The 17,124-nt window shown below is 43.1% G+C and overlaps 1 long non-coding RNA gene across 23 annotated transcripts; it reads right to left on the bottom strand.

Annotated features, from left to right (window-relative positions):
* Window positions 1–5,336: 5,336 nt before the first annotated feature.
* Window positions 5,337–13,013, bottom strand: LOC124670365. Of its 23 annotated transcripts, none has more exons than XR_006992508.1 (14): window positions 12,717–13,013; window positions 12,425–12,570; window positions 12,054–12,101; window positions 11,067–11,217; window positions 10,886–10,949; window positions 9,653–10,640; window positions 9,275–9,303; window positions 8,509–9,197; window positions 8,359–8,422; window positions 7,667–7,758; window positions 7,087–7,267; window positions 6,895–6,991; window positions 6,698–6,781; window positions 5,337–5,669 (listed from the first exon to the last, which is right to left on the bottom strand). It is a non-coding gene; the product is annotated as an uncharacterized LOC124670365 (long non-coding RNA). The 23 variants fall into 23 exon arrangements; XR_006992509.1 differs by having other exon boundaries at window positions 8,509–9,191; XR_006992505.1 differs by having other exon boundaries at window positions 9,275–10,640.
* Between the last annotated feature and the right edge of the window lie 4,111 nt (window positions 13,014–17,124).

Below are 17,124 nucleotides of genomic sequence, written 5' to 3'. Positions count from 1 at the left end.
GGGGCTGCGGCGTACGGGCCGGAACACCGGGCGGGTTCCACATCCTCATACGGGGAGGCCGTTGATTTCGACGGACGCAGCGACCAGTAATGCTTAGCTACGGCGCCGCCGGCCGGGCGCAGATGCAAAGATCCGATCCGAGTATTTAGACTTTCACGGAAGAATCGCCTTAGACCTGGAAATTTCAAATTCTGGTTTTGGTAGTCGGATCCGCACCTATATTTTTTGGTCGCCGGATCGCACCCACGTTTTTGGTAGTCGGATCCGCACCTATATTTTTTGTGCGGATCCGTACCCACGTTTTGGTAGTCGGATCTGGCACCTATATTTTTGGTTGCCGGATGCATAGCCTATGTTTTTGGAGTCGGATCCGCACCTATATTTTTGGTTGCCGGATCGCGCCTACGGCCACAGTTCTTGGGATCCGCGCCTACGTTTTTTTGATTTGCCGGATCCGCGCCTACGTTTTAGTGGCGGATCCATACCTATTTTTGGGTAGCCGGATCCACCTCAATTTTGGAAATCGGATCCATACCTATTTTTTGGAAGTCGGATCCACACCTAAATTTTGGTAGGTGGATCCACACCTACGGGACCAACTGCGACAATCAATCTCCGCAGAAGCTCGGCGGGCAGCTGAAGAAAACCGCCATGACCGACGTTGACTTCGCCCCAAGCATTAAGTTCTTATTTATATTTAAAATCTTAAAATTTTAATGATCATGGGAGTAAGATTGGTTCACTCATATCTGAGTCTTTTACCGCTTTCAATATTTAGTCATATCCTTTCCACGATTTGCCTCACGCTCGTGAAAAACTTTATCTTGTTTTTGCCGCTTAAGGCTCCGATCTGTTGAAAAATTCGCTTTCGGGCGTTAGCTTAAGTTTCGCTACACGTTTTATTGTTTTATGTGTGGATTCCTTAGTAGTGACATCTCGGTACTTAAAGCCGGCCTCTGTTTACGAGGTTCTTGATTGTTCGCTAATAGCGCTATCGCCTCGGCGGATGTTGTGTTTAAAGTTTGCCGTCTCGCGAAAGTCAAGCATATAAACGGAAAACTAGGATAGATAACACTGCTTAAAACATATAAAATTTACATTAGCTGTTCAAGATAGTCGAGTTTTCAGCCTTGACGGTTTGTATTGGCTATTTGCATAGTTTCAGCTTTAAAACATTTGTTCAAAGGCACAGTTTGTTCCGCCTTACATTTGTTCGTTGAACATGATCAAAAAAACAATTTAATACAAATATGTTTTTATGTTTATGTCGAGTACATGACATGGGCATTAACAGTCCTCGATTTAAAGGTGTTTTCAAGCAGTCCTTATAGCCTTGAAGCCCGAGGGGAAGCTAGCGGATCCATATGAGATAAGGTTAGGCGGATCAAGTAGCATGCCTGTTTGGAAAAGCAACTTGAGTCCCGATTCCGCTATGTGTGGAACCAACCCTCGGGGGCTGCGATTTTGATCTTAAGTGAAAAGTGTGTTTCCTTTCGAGTATTAGTGCTGGAAATTTCAGCCTAGAGGCTTGGGATTTACACTATTCCTTGGTCACATATAAAGATAAAGCCCTCTAAGAGCTCCAAGCCGGATTTTCCAAGTAAATTCACCTTGGCGCAAGGGCTATCGATGAAGTTCTCTTTGGAGCAACTAACCGAAAAATTTCACCTTGGCCCGGCAGGGCTAAGTTTAGAGCATCGAGTCTCCTTTGGGCAAGCCCGACTCAGCACTCGGGGGCTACATACATATGGTTATGTCAAAGAAAAAAATTTCAGATAGCTAATACGGCTAACTAGTCGGATCCGCACCTAATTTTTGGTAGCCGGATCCGCACCTAATTCCTGGTAGCCGAATCCGCACCAGAATTTTTTGGTAGCGGATCAGCACCTAATTTAGTGATCGGATCGCACCTTAATTTTTTGGTAGCCGGATCGCACCTAATTTTTGGGTAGTGAGATCCACTAAATTTTGGCTAGTCGAGATCCGAACCTACATTTGGCTAGTCGGATCCATACCAGAATTCGTTGGTGGTGTCTCCGAAGAATCGGCCATTGGATCATGAAGTTTCGACCAATACTTGGTTGGAGATATGAAGTTTGGAGTCTTCAAGATTCTCTATTATTCATTTCAGAGTCCAAAGGATGAAGGCATGCGCAAGCTGAGTGGATGGAAGAACGGTGAATCTTGGAGAACTCAGGAACTCTTGTTGTGGATACTTCATGGGTGTACCATCGCCGGTGCCAAGATCAAACAGCAGGTGGCCCTGAGATGGTGATGGCTTATGGCCCAGGGTGTGATTGCTGTTGATCCTAAAGGATGAAGTCCGGCCCGGGATAGGGAAGCCGGATCCCAACCGACCATCGGAGGAAATTCGGATCGTGAAGGTCCATGTGCAGCTCGGATCCATGGAGGCCCGGGGGAGTAACCGAGGTCATGGAGGCTCATGTGGAACACGGATCCATGGAGGCCAGGGAGTAACCCGGATCCATGGAGGCCCATGTGGAACCCGGATCCGATGCGACGTAGGGAGGAAGGCAGATCCTTGACGTACACGGCAAGACATTGTACCGTAGTTAGGCGGCACATGTCCAGGCTAGGACTCTCCAGCCAGACTTTGAAATTTTTCTTGACATAACCATATGTATGTAGCCCCCGAGCGTTGAGTCGGCTTGCTCCAAGGAGACTCGATGCTCAGAAACTTAGCCCCCAAGCGTCAAGGTGGAAATTTTTCGGTTAGTTGCTCCAAAGAGAACTTCATCAATATAGCCCCCGAGCGCCAAGGTAAATTTACTTAAAAATCCGTCTTGGAGCTCTTAGAGTAGCTTTATCTTTATATGTGACTTAGGAATAGCGTAAATCCCAAGCATCTAGGCGGAAATTTCCAGCACTGATACCCGAAAGGAAACACACTTTTCACCTAAGATCAAACCGCAGCCCCCGAGGGTTGGTTCCGGCTAAGCACAGCGGAATCAAGACTCAAGTTGCTTTTCCAGCTGTGCACGCCATGGATCCGCCTAACCTTCTCTCATTGGATCCGGCTAGCTTCCCCAGGGGCTTCGCGCGGTGATAGATCTGCTTGAAAACACCTTAAATCGAGGACTGTTGTACGTCCAAGTGTCATGTACCTGATACATAAACATAAAAACATACTTGTATTAAATTGTTTCTTTGATCATGTTCAACGAACAAATGTAAGGCGGAACAAAAACGGCCTTTGAACAAATGTTTTAAAGCTGAAACTATGCAGCAGTTGAACAACGTAAAACTGTCAAGGCGGAAAAAACTCGACTATCTTGAACAGTTAATGTAATTTATATGTTTTAAGCAAGTGTTGGTTTATCCGTTCTTCTGGTTTATATGCTTGACTTTTCGCGAGACGGCAAACTTTAAACACAGAACATCTGCTGAGGCGATAGCGCTTAATAGCGAAACAATCAAGAACCTCAGAAACAGAGGCCGATTTTAAGTACCGAAATGTCACTACTAAGGAATCCACATATAAACAACAGAAAACGTGTAGGCCAGAAAACTCAAGCTAACGCCCGAAAACGGAAATTTTGCAGCGCATCGGAGCCTTAAGCGGCAAAAACAAGTACAAAGTTTTTCACGAGCGCGAGGCAAATCGTGGAAAAGATATGACCAACAGTGAAAGCGGTAAAAGACTCAGGATATGAGTGAACCAATCTTAATCTCATGATCATAAAATATTAAAATATTAAATATAAATATGACTTAGCTGTGTGGAGCGGAGTCAACGTCGGTCGTGGCGGTTTTTCTTCGGCGTTCCGTCGAGCCGATGCGAGATTGATTGTCGCAGTGGTCCTGTCGGTGCGGATCCACCTACCAAAATTTAGGTGTGGATCCGACTTCCAAAAATTTAGGTGCCGATTCACCTACCAAAATTTTGGTATGGATCCGGCTACAAAAATATAGATGCGGATCCGACTACCAAAAACGTAGGCACAGATCCGGCAACCAAAAATATAGGTGCGGATCCGACTACCAAAAACGTAGGCGCGGATCCGGCAACCAAAAATATAGGTGCAGATCCGACTACCAAAAACGTAGGCGCGAATCCGGCAACTAAAAATATAGGTGCGGACCGACTACCAAAAACGTAGCGCAGATCCGGCAACCAAAAACATAGGTGCGGATCCGACTACCAAAAACGTAGGCGCGGATCCGGCTACCAAAACCAGAATTTGAAATTTCCAGGTCTAAGGCGGATTCTTCCGTGGAAAGCTCCAGCGACTCGGATCGGATCTTTGCAGCTGCGTCCTCGCTCGGCGGCGGTCGTAGCTACATTACTTACGGTGCGTTTCCGTCGAAATCAACGGTCTCGCGAGATGAAGATGTGGAACCCGCCCGGTTCCGGCCTCCGGACGCCGCGAGCCCCACGGTGGGCGCCAACCGTCGTTGCCTAATCGACGGTACCCCGGAGGAGGGATCCTCACGAGGGGGAGAAGAAGTAGGGGCCATATGGCGGAGTGCTCTCGGGACGGTGGTACGCGATTTACCCAGCTTCGGAACACCTGCACGATGACAGGGCCTACTGCTGCTTGTCTGGAATTATCTGGGCGCTCTCGCGTTGTTACAATGAGTTGTGGTTGTCTCGCTTCTCGCTCGAGATCTTCCAGGATCCGGCTTATATAGGCGCACGGATCTAGGGTTTACATGGAGAGTCCTACCCGGATAAAGGTTACCTATCTACGGTACAGTGTCTTGCCGTGTACGCCAAGGATCCGCCCTTCCATATATGTCGTACCGGATCCGGCTTCCTTCATGGGCCTTCACGGATCTGACTCCTGGCATAGACCTCTTCGGATCCGGGTACCTTCGTAGGGCGGTTCGGATCCGACTACCTTCGTAGGGCGGTTCGGATCTGGCTCCTTGTTCCTGGGTTGGACATCTTCCATCTTGATCAACAACAACTGGGCTGCCCGGTGAGCCGTATGCTATCACCACCATCTGTGGGCCACCCGGGCTTGCCGGAATCGGACCATGTCGATGGTATACCTATGAAGTATATCCACAACAGGGATGTTCTTACAGCAACTAGATGACCCGTTGCGCTATCGCGCAAATGGCAGAATCAAGCCAAAAATTTAAACCATAAGTTTTAGTATTAAGAATTACCTCGAAATTTAACTGCTTTAGTATCTTGTAGACACACCATTCCATCGAGACAAACCATTCCATCGAGGGTGCTGGAGTAAGATATGATAATTTAGTATGATTTCACACTATTTCCTTCAGTTTTTATGATTTTGTATAAAATTATGGTTATTATACCCAAAAGAGGTAGCATCATAAAAAAAACATAAAAGGACAATTACTGATTCTAAGAAGAATGTTTCTACTTTTGTGAGTAGCAAGACAGAAAAAGTTTGGTTCGAGATTTTGTGCCCCTTTACTGATACCACGGGAACCAGAAACTATTACAAATGTTTGCCTTCGTAAACAATTTCTTGGCTAATACCGTCCATCCACATCACGATTTGCGTTGACGGTCCAATATCTTTCCCTTAACCTATTTCCCTAACTTTCACACTTGATCTGCTACACATCCCTTCATTGACTCCACTCCACATCTAATCCGTTGATCAAGTACCTCGCGGCCATCCACGCCATCAGTAATCCGAGCTGCTTGCCCTAAGATTTACCTAACTCTTGATAGAGGACAAAGCAGATTAAACATTTTAGAATCCTAAGACAATATGTTGTCATTTCAGAATCCTAACACAATACATTTAAATAGTGGGAAATCTTTTTAAAAAAAATTCAGAAGTAACGATAATGCTATATGTTAGAAAGCTATGAATTCCATTAGAAAATAGAAATTACACTTTACAGATTAAGGTAAGGTAACTTCATGGTGTTAGCATCATAAAAATGCAATTTCACTTCATACGAACCTAACTTAAATGTCCATTTGAAAATACTACATCATGCATTTATTCAACTTCTCACAAGTAAAGAATTACAGAGATAATAAGAAAACAAAGATATCACGTATACGAAACTCCAAACCAACTATGGAAATTCCTTGCATTTGTCTCCTTTTCTTGAGACATAAAAGGCAATGCAAGTTGTTATCGGCCAAGATGATCATATGACTGCTAAAGTTCTAATGACAAAAGATATACCATGTGGCATAAAAACTTTATGTTTTACAGGGGGTATACGAGACTAACAAAAGCAGAATTGAGATAATATTGTAGCCATAAATTTTATCCATGTTAGTGTCTTTTATTAAGATCCATTGACTTTAAACCAAGAGGCATTAAACATTGAATGTGGGCACAGCAGCTCCCTGTTTTTGATACCCGAAGCTGGACCTAATGCAAAAAATTTTATTTTTTTTATTTTTGTGGGAAACAATAATTGTTCTTGCAATCTTAATCTGGTCATCTACTTCATATACTTGCATTAACAGGTATAATCCTACCCTAGATGAGCCATCAAGAAATCGAACCAGGACCCGATGTTATTTGAGAATAGAGGATCATCTTCAATAAACATTTTCACCTACGGCTGTGTTTTAGAGAATGGATGACCCGCTTGTGCCACTGGGACAAAAAGTAACTATGGTTGCTCCGTAGTTTGTCTGCCCGTTAAATTCTAATTAATCTGCAAGGGTATTTAGAAATGTACCAACATATTAAGGTGCAAACCATGTGCAACGTTCTTGGCCTACCTGCAAAGTAAGTTCTTGCCTGAGTGTCGTGCCCTCATGTCGTGCTGCTCCCTGGCTCCCAACCATGGCCAACTGCTCAACACACTTCAGAATTGGCATTTATTAACTGGCATGTCAAGAATCAAATACATCCATACTCTTCTAACGCAGTCAAGCAGACAATGCAGATGCATGGTAGATATTAGCACAATACACACCTGGGTGACGCATCGGTATCATCTGGGGCTAAGGTGATAGGAGTTGGAGTGTTACATGGGCAATGTCCAACCAATGTTCAGAGAAATTAACATATGCCTGTTGAAAAGAAGAGACGGAGCTAGCTAACATAATGCCAACAAAATCAGCACATTCATAAAGGAAAAAAGAGAGGCTGAAGTACATATACAAACCTGAGCAAGGAGGATGTACAGATGAGTTGATACTTTACAGGAGCAGCACGAACTGATATTTCGCTCACAATCAGATATGGATCTTGTCTCCAACAGCAAAGATAGTTTCAGTGGCTAAAGTTGGGAAACAAATTTGACCATATGGCTTACAAGAAGTGATCAAATTGTTTTTCTGGCAAACCTGCAATGCACCAAGAAATGATCAAATTGTTAGCAAACCCGGGAGAGGGAAACCACACTATTCCTAACTCCTTGAAGTGTGAATTTCCTGCGGTCATTTTCTAACAAAAAACAAATCTCCAGGAGCTATCCAAGAAATGCTAAACGTGTGGCATTTTCTGAAAACATTGTGCTATGCACTTCTGACTAAATCACTTCAGTCATGCATTGTCCACTTTAAAACTGCAGGAGTGTTTACCTACATATATTTTTTCATTTAGATGGTAATATATTTGGATAATATATAAGAATAGGCATATTTATAAACAACTCATTAAATAGATCCTTTGTTCTTACTCTTTGGTGACACCAACTATTTGAGTAACAAACTAAGAATGGGGCATGATGCAACGAAACTCACGTGAGATAATTTGACACACTTCTGCTGCAGGCAGAGACAAGCTTCAAAGCTTCCAATGCACTACATGGCTGGATGATATTATTGACGACACCCTGTAATCAGGAATACACATGTCATGCACCCATGCCCTCTTAAATTAAAACATTATGCTTCTTGATTCCAAGATTTATACGGCTGAACATAATAAAATCGTACTTAGACATCATGATAACTGAGAACCCAAAGTAGGGCGCTAAGGACACCGGCAGATCAGATCACCGGCACAACAAATATTAGGATGCCTCCATATTCTACTAAATATGAAAATGTTCATTCTGAAGTACCTAATATCACATCAAGATACTTTCTAAGTCATGTAATTCCCATTAAGTAGTGATGTTTTTTTAAATTCCTATTTTGTAGGTGGATATAATAAGACCAAAGCACCAACAGGGTATAATAATTCCTATTACATCTTAGTCCCGGAGAATAAACGGAGCAGAATATGTAACTCCAGAAATACCAAAAAATTCTACTATCTTTAAAACCTTTATTTGTGTAAATGGAAAAATAGACAAGAAAAGGATAGTACTATCTAAATAATGTATCAAGATAATTATCTGTCATGATGAATCTTTTCATACCTCCATCTCCAAAGTTTCCATAATGGAATCACAAACCAATATTTTGGTCCTACAGGCTTTCGTGCTTACCAATGAATCTTCCAGGATCCATCTCCACACTTCATGCTCAAATCAGAAATCAAGATTGGAGAAACTGAAAAGGAAGCTAGATGTGAGTACTAATGGGAAAAGAAAAAAAAGATCACTCACAGGTGGAGGAGGTGAGGAGCAGGAGCTCACCTCGAGCAGACGTAGACGAGCAGATGAGGGGACTGCAGCGCACAGAGCTTGAAGATCAGCCGATGGTGGAGCTTCCAGGCATGTGGAATAATCCTGATAAACCGACAGAAAGACATGAAAATAATTAATCTAGGCTAACTAAGACTGGAATGTACAAGTATTCGAACATAATCATAAAGTAATCAAGTAATTATGAATAATAAAATCCTTAAAAATGCAGGTCTATGTAGAGTCCTCCCTCATCCTGAAACATCATAACCACGAATTAGGCATCTAGAACCTACATCACACGTACGAATCAGCAGAAGCAGCTCATGCTTGCAGGTCCGCCTCAGTTTGGCGGGTGGAAAAACGAAGATGGAGGCTCGCCTTCGATCTCCACAGTCAACGCCAGGGCTCGAAGCCGTGCAGCGGAGGTGTGTGGCCTCTCTCCCACATCGGTGTTAGAATCTACAGGCTACACCCCAAACCTTATAGGGAAAAAGAAAAGAAACCAAATCGGAGGAAGATATTGGAAAAAGGAACTCACGTGGGAAGATGCAGGAGGAAGGAGATGGTGATGTGCTCCGATTCGGCCACCGTCGTCGTCGTTGTCTCCAACTGGCCTCTCTCCCTTTCCCCATGGCCATCGTTGTTGCTGTCCCCTTCATGAGCACCGCTTTCCCTAGTCCTCCAACCGTCGCCTGAATCTTCTCTTAAAACATGTTTAACAGATAAAAAGCATATAGCCACTTGGTATTACTATGATCGTCGAAGAATTACCCACTTTGTATCATTTGGCAAGAGGCAGAGGTACTACAATAAACAAATATGAACTAAATGAGTATGAAGTAGATGCGAACTACATGAGAAGTCCAGAACTATCAAATGAGCAACAAAATCCATCGATCAATGAGTTCGATCTTGCAGCAGCGAACAAACCATCGATCAATGAGAAATACAATTGGAACTGAATATGACCCAAGTTCTGAACTAATCTATTGTACACTGGCAATTGGCAAGTAATGCAGGTATAAAATATAAATGTGAATTCCTCAAATGCTAACAAAAGTTACTATTTACAAATTATACAGACAAGCAGAGACAAAGAAAAACAAGTTCACCCAATCAATTATAGATATATAAAAAAGTACATGATCCTTACTTAATTTCCAATATGTAATTTCTGCATGTTTAATAAGGCTATGGACACCGTGAGCCAGTTTAACAAATGCAAGAGGAGGATCTGTGATATAGCACATCGATGACCAGCACTGTTGTGCATACCCCAGAATGACTCGCGTGACCCTGAGCAGCGGTGGCATTCTGCACCATGTAGAATAATGACTACAACCAAGGAAAATATATAGCTTCTTGTCATTCCTTTATGTTTAAACACAACTATACATATATAACTAAAAACCGGCATATACGAAAGGAATAATTTCAGTCGAGAGGAAGATCAGCTACTCTGGTAATAAAAACAGGTCACAGTGGTAAGCCACTTTACAAAAAAATGAACAGATAAACCAACGAAATAGAAACAAATGATGAAGAAACAATCAAGAGGTAAATATAACGATCTGGGTTCGCCCGTCACTAAAAGCTGTTGGGTGGGTGGGTAGTTTAGCAAGGTTTAAGAGGATAATGGGCATGCTCATACATAATGGTGAAGAAACGTTAAGCTAACCATGGAGTAACATTCAGAACTGGGGAAAATTTACAGAAGAATGTTGAATAAAGAACAAAAGATGAGCGAAAAATGCAGACCTGGCTGTAGAAGGAACAGGAGGAAAAAATATGAGCGGAGAATGAAAGGCCATGAAGTCTCGCACGACAAGGAAATGAAAGACAAAGTTTACTTGAGCAAACAAAAAGGCTGGAGTGAGAGAACACATAATACTTGGGGCGTGAAGGCCTCGCCTAAGAGCAACCAAGGGAAGCATTGAGAGGACAACCTGGAGCAAAACTAAAAACTGAAAAAACAGACAACCTGCATCGTCATAAAGAAAGAGATTACTTACCACAGGCAACGAGGGGAGCCCGAGGTTGCGCTGGCAGATAATGGAAGACGTGGCATCGAAGGGGCTTCACAGGGACAAGAAAGGAAAGCCAAATTTACCCACCCAAACTCTTGTAGAATACAACTAAAGCTGCATATATACGATTGTGCACATGATTTAGTGATATATCAAGTATTGAAGCCTGTGAGGAACAAAGTCAACAATTCAGCAATATTTTAAGTATGATTGATCCTAACAAGTACATAAAACGTATGGGATATGTACTGATTGGCTCAAAATTTTCATCAGTACAGATTGATTCTATCTAGTTTGCAGCTCCAATTTACCATATTTCACTTGACAAAGTAATTAATGAGCAAGGGGATATCGATCACCTGAAACACCACTTTTCTTCAGTTGCTCTGCTAGAGTTCCAAACCCCACTTTCCTCAACTAATACTGTGTGCAAAATGCAACTAATGAGTAACCGGAGTATGAGTTGTGCATTTATTCCAACATGTACGGACTATTTTGCTATTGAACGAAATACTATACACAAGAGACAACCTCTGGTACCTCATGGAGTGACAATGATGATAGTGCAATGCGAAACAGAGTAAATTTTGCACATGAGCATTTGCAGTGGCATCATATCTGGATAGATCTCTATATAACTTTTCCTCAACCATAAGGTACTGGAACTGCATGCTGGCCAATGGCATCATATCTGAAAAAGTAATAATCTATTTTAGTCAAATGGCTGCTCCGAAATTAAATTATTTTAAAAAATATGAACAAATGATTCAAATAGGCCAATATGAACCGAATAGCCACAACGACTCAATTCACCGATTCTATTCTCCCAAAAAATCAAAGCCTTTCTGAGGTGCTGAAAGACGGCAAAGCAATCAAACACACAAGAGGCAATGGATATGCACAACGGCTGGAACAAGATTCAAGCAAGCTTAAACCACAACATCCCATGATTACAGATGCCACTCTTCTATACGCTTTAGCATTCTCTCTAATTAATACCAAAGATCACAAAACCATTCTTTGCAAAAAGCTACAGTGTAAAATAGGGCGCATTCCAGAAATTATAAATCATCAAAATTTACAAAACACAACTTTTAGGTATATACAAAATAAGCTTTGCATAACCTGGAGCTAAAATTAAAGACATCACAGCCCAGAAGCAATACACTTCCCATTGTACGCATAAGTAAGTATTAGGACGTAGCCACGTAGTACACGCCTGGCAACATTTTAATTTCTAAGAAATATATCATCACTTGCGATCACGCATAATGAAGATTTAAAATTTCCTTCAGCACGGCAGAAACAAGGGACAAATATTACAGTGTGCAATAGTAAAGCCACCATAATGAAAACAGGTTGCTTGTATTTCATTACTTTAGTAACTGAACCAATCCTAAACTCGCCATAATATTCTCCAGAGGGAAACTCTAGTTCATGTCACATATTGCATAGAAAATCATTTTGACATAAAAGGAAGAACATTAAATGCAACTAAATAATAAGATTAATGCTCAAGCCACTCACCAATAGCTGTTTTCCATCCTTAAAAGCTGATTCCGTAGCTTCTTTAGCCTGAAATCACCACATGTATCCCATTAGTCCTTACATCACACATGCAATTATTTCAGAATAAACAAAACCAAAGATACAAGCTACAGTGAGTACAAATGATAATTACACTGTTAGTCATCAGAGATAGAATTTATATATGTCGAGCTTCTCAGCCATAGAAGCCTGTGAAGGGAGACACTGCCGAGTGCTGACATAGTTAATTAACCCAAATTGTCTAACCTTTTTATGTGGGGAACCAAAATTATCTAACCAATCTGGTATTTTCATGGATTCTATCTAAACTAAAGTTTCAAGATACGGAGTATAGTATAGCGCTGAGTTACCGGGCACAGAACTCCGAACAACCTGTCAAGTGTCAACTCTTACAACAGATGCCCGCAATAGTAACTTTGCAGCACAGAGAGATGGATGTACATCTGCTGCACCAATATCCAAGGAGATGGGCGCTCGCATCCAACCCTCCTAAATCCTTCATACAGAAAACGAAACAAATTCTCAGGAGTGTGGAGAGATCTAAATCGAGATCGCGCAGCTGCTCCGGCCAATCCAAGAGAATTTAACAGAGGCTCCGATACAGGCAATAAGCGGACATCAGATGGAAGAGGAGAAACTAACCTTGAACCCGGCTTTCAACGTCAGCATCACCCGCGCAAGAACGGCAGGCGGCCAACCCACATCAGGGGAGAGGGCATGGAAGGAAAATGCTGACCACCAAAACAAAGGAAGGAGATGGACGGCAAAGGGGGAATGGGAAGTAGCCCAGACTTTTCTACTCCGTAACTTACTTTTCCTCACCTCACCTTCAGCCGTCGAGAGACGCCGCCGCCCCGCTTTTATCGGCTCACCGCCCCGCCGAGAATTGATTCCCGTTGGCGGGACCCGCTCACGGGGACCACGGCGACCGGGAGGACGAGCGGCCGTCCGTGCTGCTCTGGAAGCTCGCCTTGCGACATCGCGCTGAAGCCGGCCGTTCCCCCTCCGCCGTGCTACCGCCGCCGCCGCCGCGTCGGGCGGTCAACCTGCTGCTGCCGCTGCAGGGCGCGGTTGGCGGCTGCGAGAGGTCGAGAGCAGCGATGGAGGAGGCGCGGAGCGACGGAAGGGGATTCGGGATAGGGTTTTCACCGAACCACCAAAATATCTGGAAAATGAAATGACAAAAGAAACGCGAACGAGCGGCGGCTTCTTCGATGCGGGCGCGCCGCCGCCGCGCTTCCGTGGGCTGCTGAGGCGCGACGGCGGCTGCTCGGGGTCGCCGTCCGCTGGCGGCGCGAAAAGTCGACGGCGGCGACCATTGAGAGGAGGAGAGGGGTCGGTGATCTAGATTCTCTCACCTCTGGCGATTTGGGGAAAAGAGGGATGGGGATTGGGGAGCGAGGAGGGAGGCCAGGATTGGGGAGCTCCTTCGATCTAGATTCTCTCACCTCTGGCGGACAGACGCGGACGAGCGAGCGTGGCTGCCTCCGACCGGCGGCCCCCGCGGGTAGCTGGTCCCATACGTCATTGACTTGTTCAGAAGATCATAAAGTGAGAAAACAATTATCGTATCCAACGGCTGTGGTGAAAAGTGGGACTTGAGATTTACTGTTGCAACCTGATTGGACGACCCAGATTCGTTTGCCCCTTTCAGACCCCCTGGTTGAGAGGGTAGTCTAGGGACATTTATAGGAGAAACTAGACCAAAATAAGAATGAACATATAATACGAGAGGAATGTAGTAACTCCATAGTATAGCACACACACTCTGCACGTCATACGAAAGAACATTGATACAATTTGCTGATGTTTTTTGTAGTTTCACACGTGTGTATGCATGTGTGCTAGTTTGACGCTTAGACAAAGTCCAGTAAAAAGGCGAGACTTTGAGATAGATGGCTCATTTTCCTTTATAAATTATGTAGTATTTGTTACTAGTACATAATAACCAGAACAAACAAACAAAATTTCAGTTTTGGGTGGACTAGCTGCTGTTCGCTAAATATGCCTCGATGGATGTCTTTTCTATCAGCCAATATTCAAAATCTTGCGAATTTTCTGTAAATTGAGCTAGTTGACCTAGACATACAGTATTTGCCAAATTTATAACGTATAAGCGCCCGCACAGATATAATTAGTTAGCTAGACAGATCGATCTAGCCAGTGAAAGCTCCACAGGTTCGTGACTATCGAGTTTGCTTGTACGTACTGCACACACTGCATGTTATCTATTCTAAGTAGCTACTTGCAATATTACTATGAACCTCAGACCAATTAAGCAAGTACATTGCATGCGATTTCACACTCCTTAAGCGTTGGGTTTATCTACGTTCGTGCGTAGGCCTCTCTAGCTACTTGCACATATATATGTTAGGTTTTATAAATCCGCCTATGATGCATGTAATTAAACCTCAAGTGGCCACAGGGTTTATGCAGGCATCTACTGGTGAGGCACCATCAAGTTTAGCATAATTGATCTCACAATTCTGCCGGGCTCAAGTCGGACAACCCACCCGCGCAACGGCAATTCTACACCCATGCCAGCTATAGGCCCTTCCTTTCCACCGTTTGATGTTACTCTGTTATTATGCTACTATCTAGGGCCATGTCCTGGCGTCCTGCTACTGGTAAACCACCTCCGCTCCACGGTTTCCACGGTTTGATGTACTCCCAACGCTTATCAAAAAGTTTTTTTAAACAGAAGGCTCGAAAGCCCTACTTTGAATTAACAAAGCCATCAACGCTTATCAAAAGTGTCTCAACTTTGTTAAAATTTTGATGTATCTAGACACTATCTAGTAGTAGATACATCAAAAAATTGATAAACTTGAGACACTTTAGGTGGGATGGAGGGAGTATTTCGTGATGCTACTAGCAAAGTAGCAAATAATGAGACCTTATTAATACTCTCTCTGTTTCATATAAGTTGTCGCTAAATGGAGCGACATGCATGCATAGTTAGAGAATCTTTCAAGATCAGAGAATGGATAGCAGCATTGTAGAAAATCCTGAATACTTTCCCTTTTACATGTTTGTGTTGGTGCCTTTTGTATTTCTACCATTTTTCATACAAAAAGAAAAAAATTGTGCACTTTTTGGAAAATAAAAGATTCCAACACACAAACCTTTTCTACTTTCTTCATACCGATTTACTAGGCTTTTACATACTTTATTAAGAAAAAAGCTGATCATTAACTTGGGCACAAATTCTATGCTATTGGATTCATATCACAAAAAAACTCCAATGATATAAGTTTTGTGGCATAGTAGTATCTCATATTTACCAAAGTAGTTGTCAAAGTTTTTTCGTAAATCAAGTAAAAGCGTAATAAACTAGCATGGAGGGACTATTAAACATTCCTTACATCTCTAAGACGGGATGCACAATATTTTGGTGTGGCCCTTACGTGTGGACCAGCCGACCCCCGAAGCAAACCGAAGCCCGACCAAAGCGCTATCTTCTTTCGCAGCAACTCCCTCTAGCACAGCTCCTCCTAACTCCTAGGGTTTTCGGCGCCGCCAATCACCCCGCCGCCGTCGCCGTATCTCTCCCTCTCGCCCACTAAATCGCTCATCTGCCATAACCAGGCCTAGCATCACTCGCCTTTCAAACTCTAGACGTTGTAGAACTCCTCGGTGTCCGCATCTTGACCCCGAGCTCCGGACGTCGAGCATAGATTGTAAACTTTGTAATGTGCGTGAATATGCAGAGACTTTTTTCAAGAAACCTAAGTGACACGATTATGGGAAGTATGCAGAAGCCTAAGTGACACACTATGGAGAAGTTTAAATATTTTCACATGGACATATGAAAATTTTCCCCATTGGTGGGCACCTGTCCTAAGGTGCAGCTTTTTCTTACCGGAGCGCGAGCTGCCAGCGCTATGACCACTTGGGTAGTCGCGAGCATTTGCTACCGTGCTCGTGGCTGCAGAACAACAGGTGTGCTAGCGAGATGCATGTTCAAAAATAGTTGGTTCGATGCACCTCAGGGAATTTAGGAAAATGGAAAACTTTTCGAGCTATATGAGGAAAAAAATAAAATTTATTCTTTTTGATTTTACTGAAGTTTTAAGAGACGAAACACACCATACAATCATTACAAACTATATGAAATAAGTTATAAAGTTACCGGTAAATAAGAAATGCTATGAGATGATCGCAAAAACTATGCCGCCTTACAATAGTACATATGCCGCTTCAATTAACGCCCCGAAACATTTAGTGTTTCATTTCAAATTTGTGCAGTTAAACCAAGTAAATTGGCCTTGTCATGCTTATTGATGCTCTGTGCCTAAGACTGATATGAGCAAAAAAAAAGCAACCAACAGGAGCGCTGCGTTTTAGCAAAAGGCATAGAAGCTAGAAATCCGTACTATCGGGCCACCATGTTTATTATGTGGAACATCCCCTAAAATGCTCTAGAATAATGGAGGTGTTTGGTGATGTGCTACACTTTGGGTTGCCCTTCGGGTCTGTCCTCGAACAACGTAGATTTAGCCTCTATTCAATGGAGAATCTCGTATTGCACTCCTTTGATCCTCGTAGAGGCTCATGAACACTGAAAGTGCGTAGGTTAGAAGCACTAATTAAGCTTGTCCAAAATACAAACTTAGAAACAAATCTCTAAGCTGCAATGTACAATCGATGGTAGATGGAGGGGATCTATCTAGGGGTGGGTTTATCCGCTTTGACCAACACGTACGTACCATAGGTACGTAGTTCAAAATGGACATTTTTAGAAGCAAAAGAAGTAAGAGTTGCTTGTATCAACAAATCACTTGATAGACATTAGACCAAGCTGACATGGACGATGGTGCGGTGTCAATCATGGATTTACATGCGGTACTCCTCTTGCTGCCTGTCGATCTTATACGGAGTATATGTATATATAGCCACCCAGAGTATGTATGTTGAGATATAGGCAGTGCAACGGGTGCAACCTGTAATCCCTTGCAGCCGCGCAAGTGCACGTAAGAGCCGCTAGCACCTACAGATAAGATATCTCCAGTGTACCATATTATTTGTCACCGTACGGACCACACCAGCC

The sequence above is a fragment of the Lolium rigidum genome, chromosome 7 (assembly GCF_022539505.1).
Source record: "Lolium rigidum isolate FL_2022 chromosome 7, APGP_CSIRO_Lrig_0.1, whole genome shotgun sequence".
NCBI lineage: Eukaryota > Viridiplantae > Streptophyta > Magnoliopsida > Poales > Poaceae > Lolium > Lolium rigidum.
The sequence above is the reverse complement of the archived record's forward strand: the minus strand, read 5'-3'. Positions and strand labels throughout refer to the sequence as shown.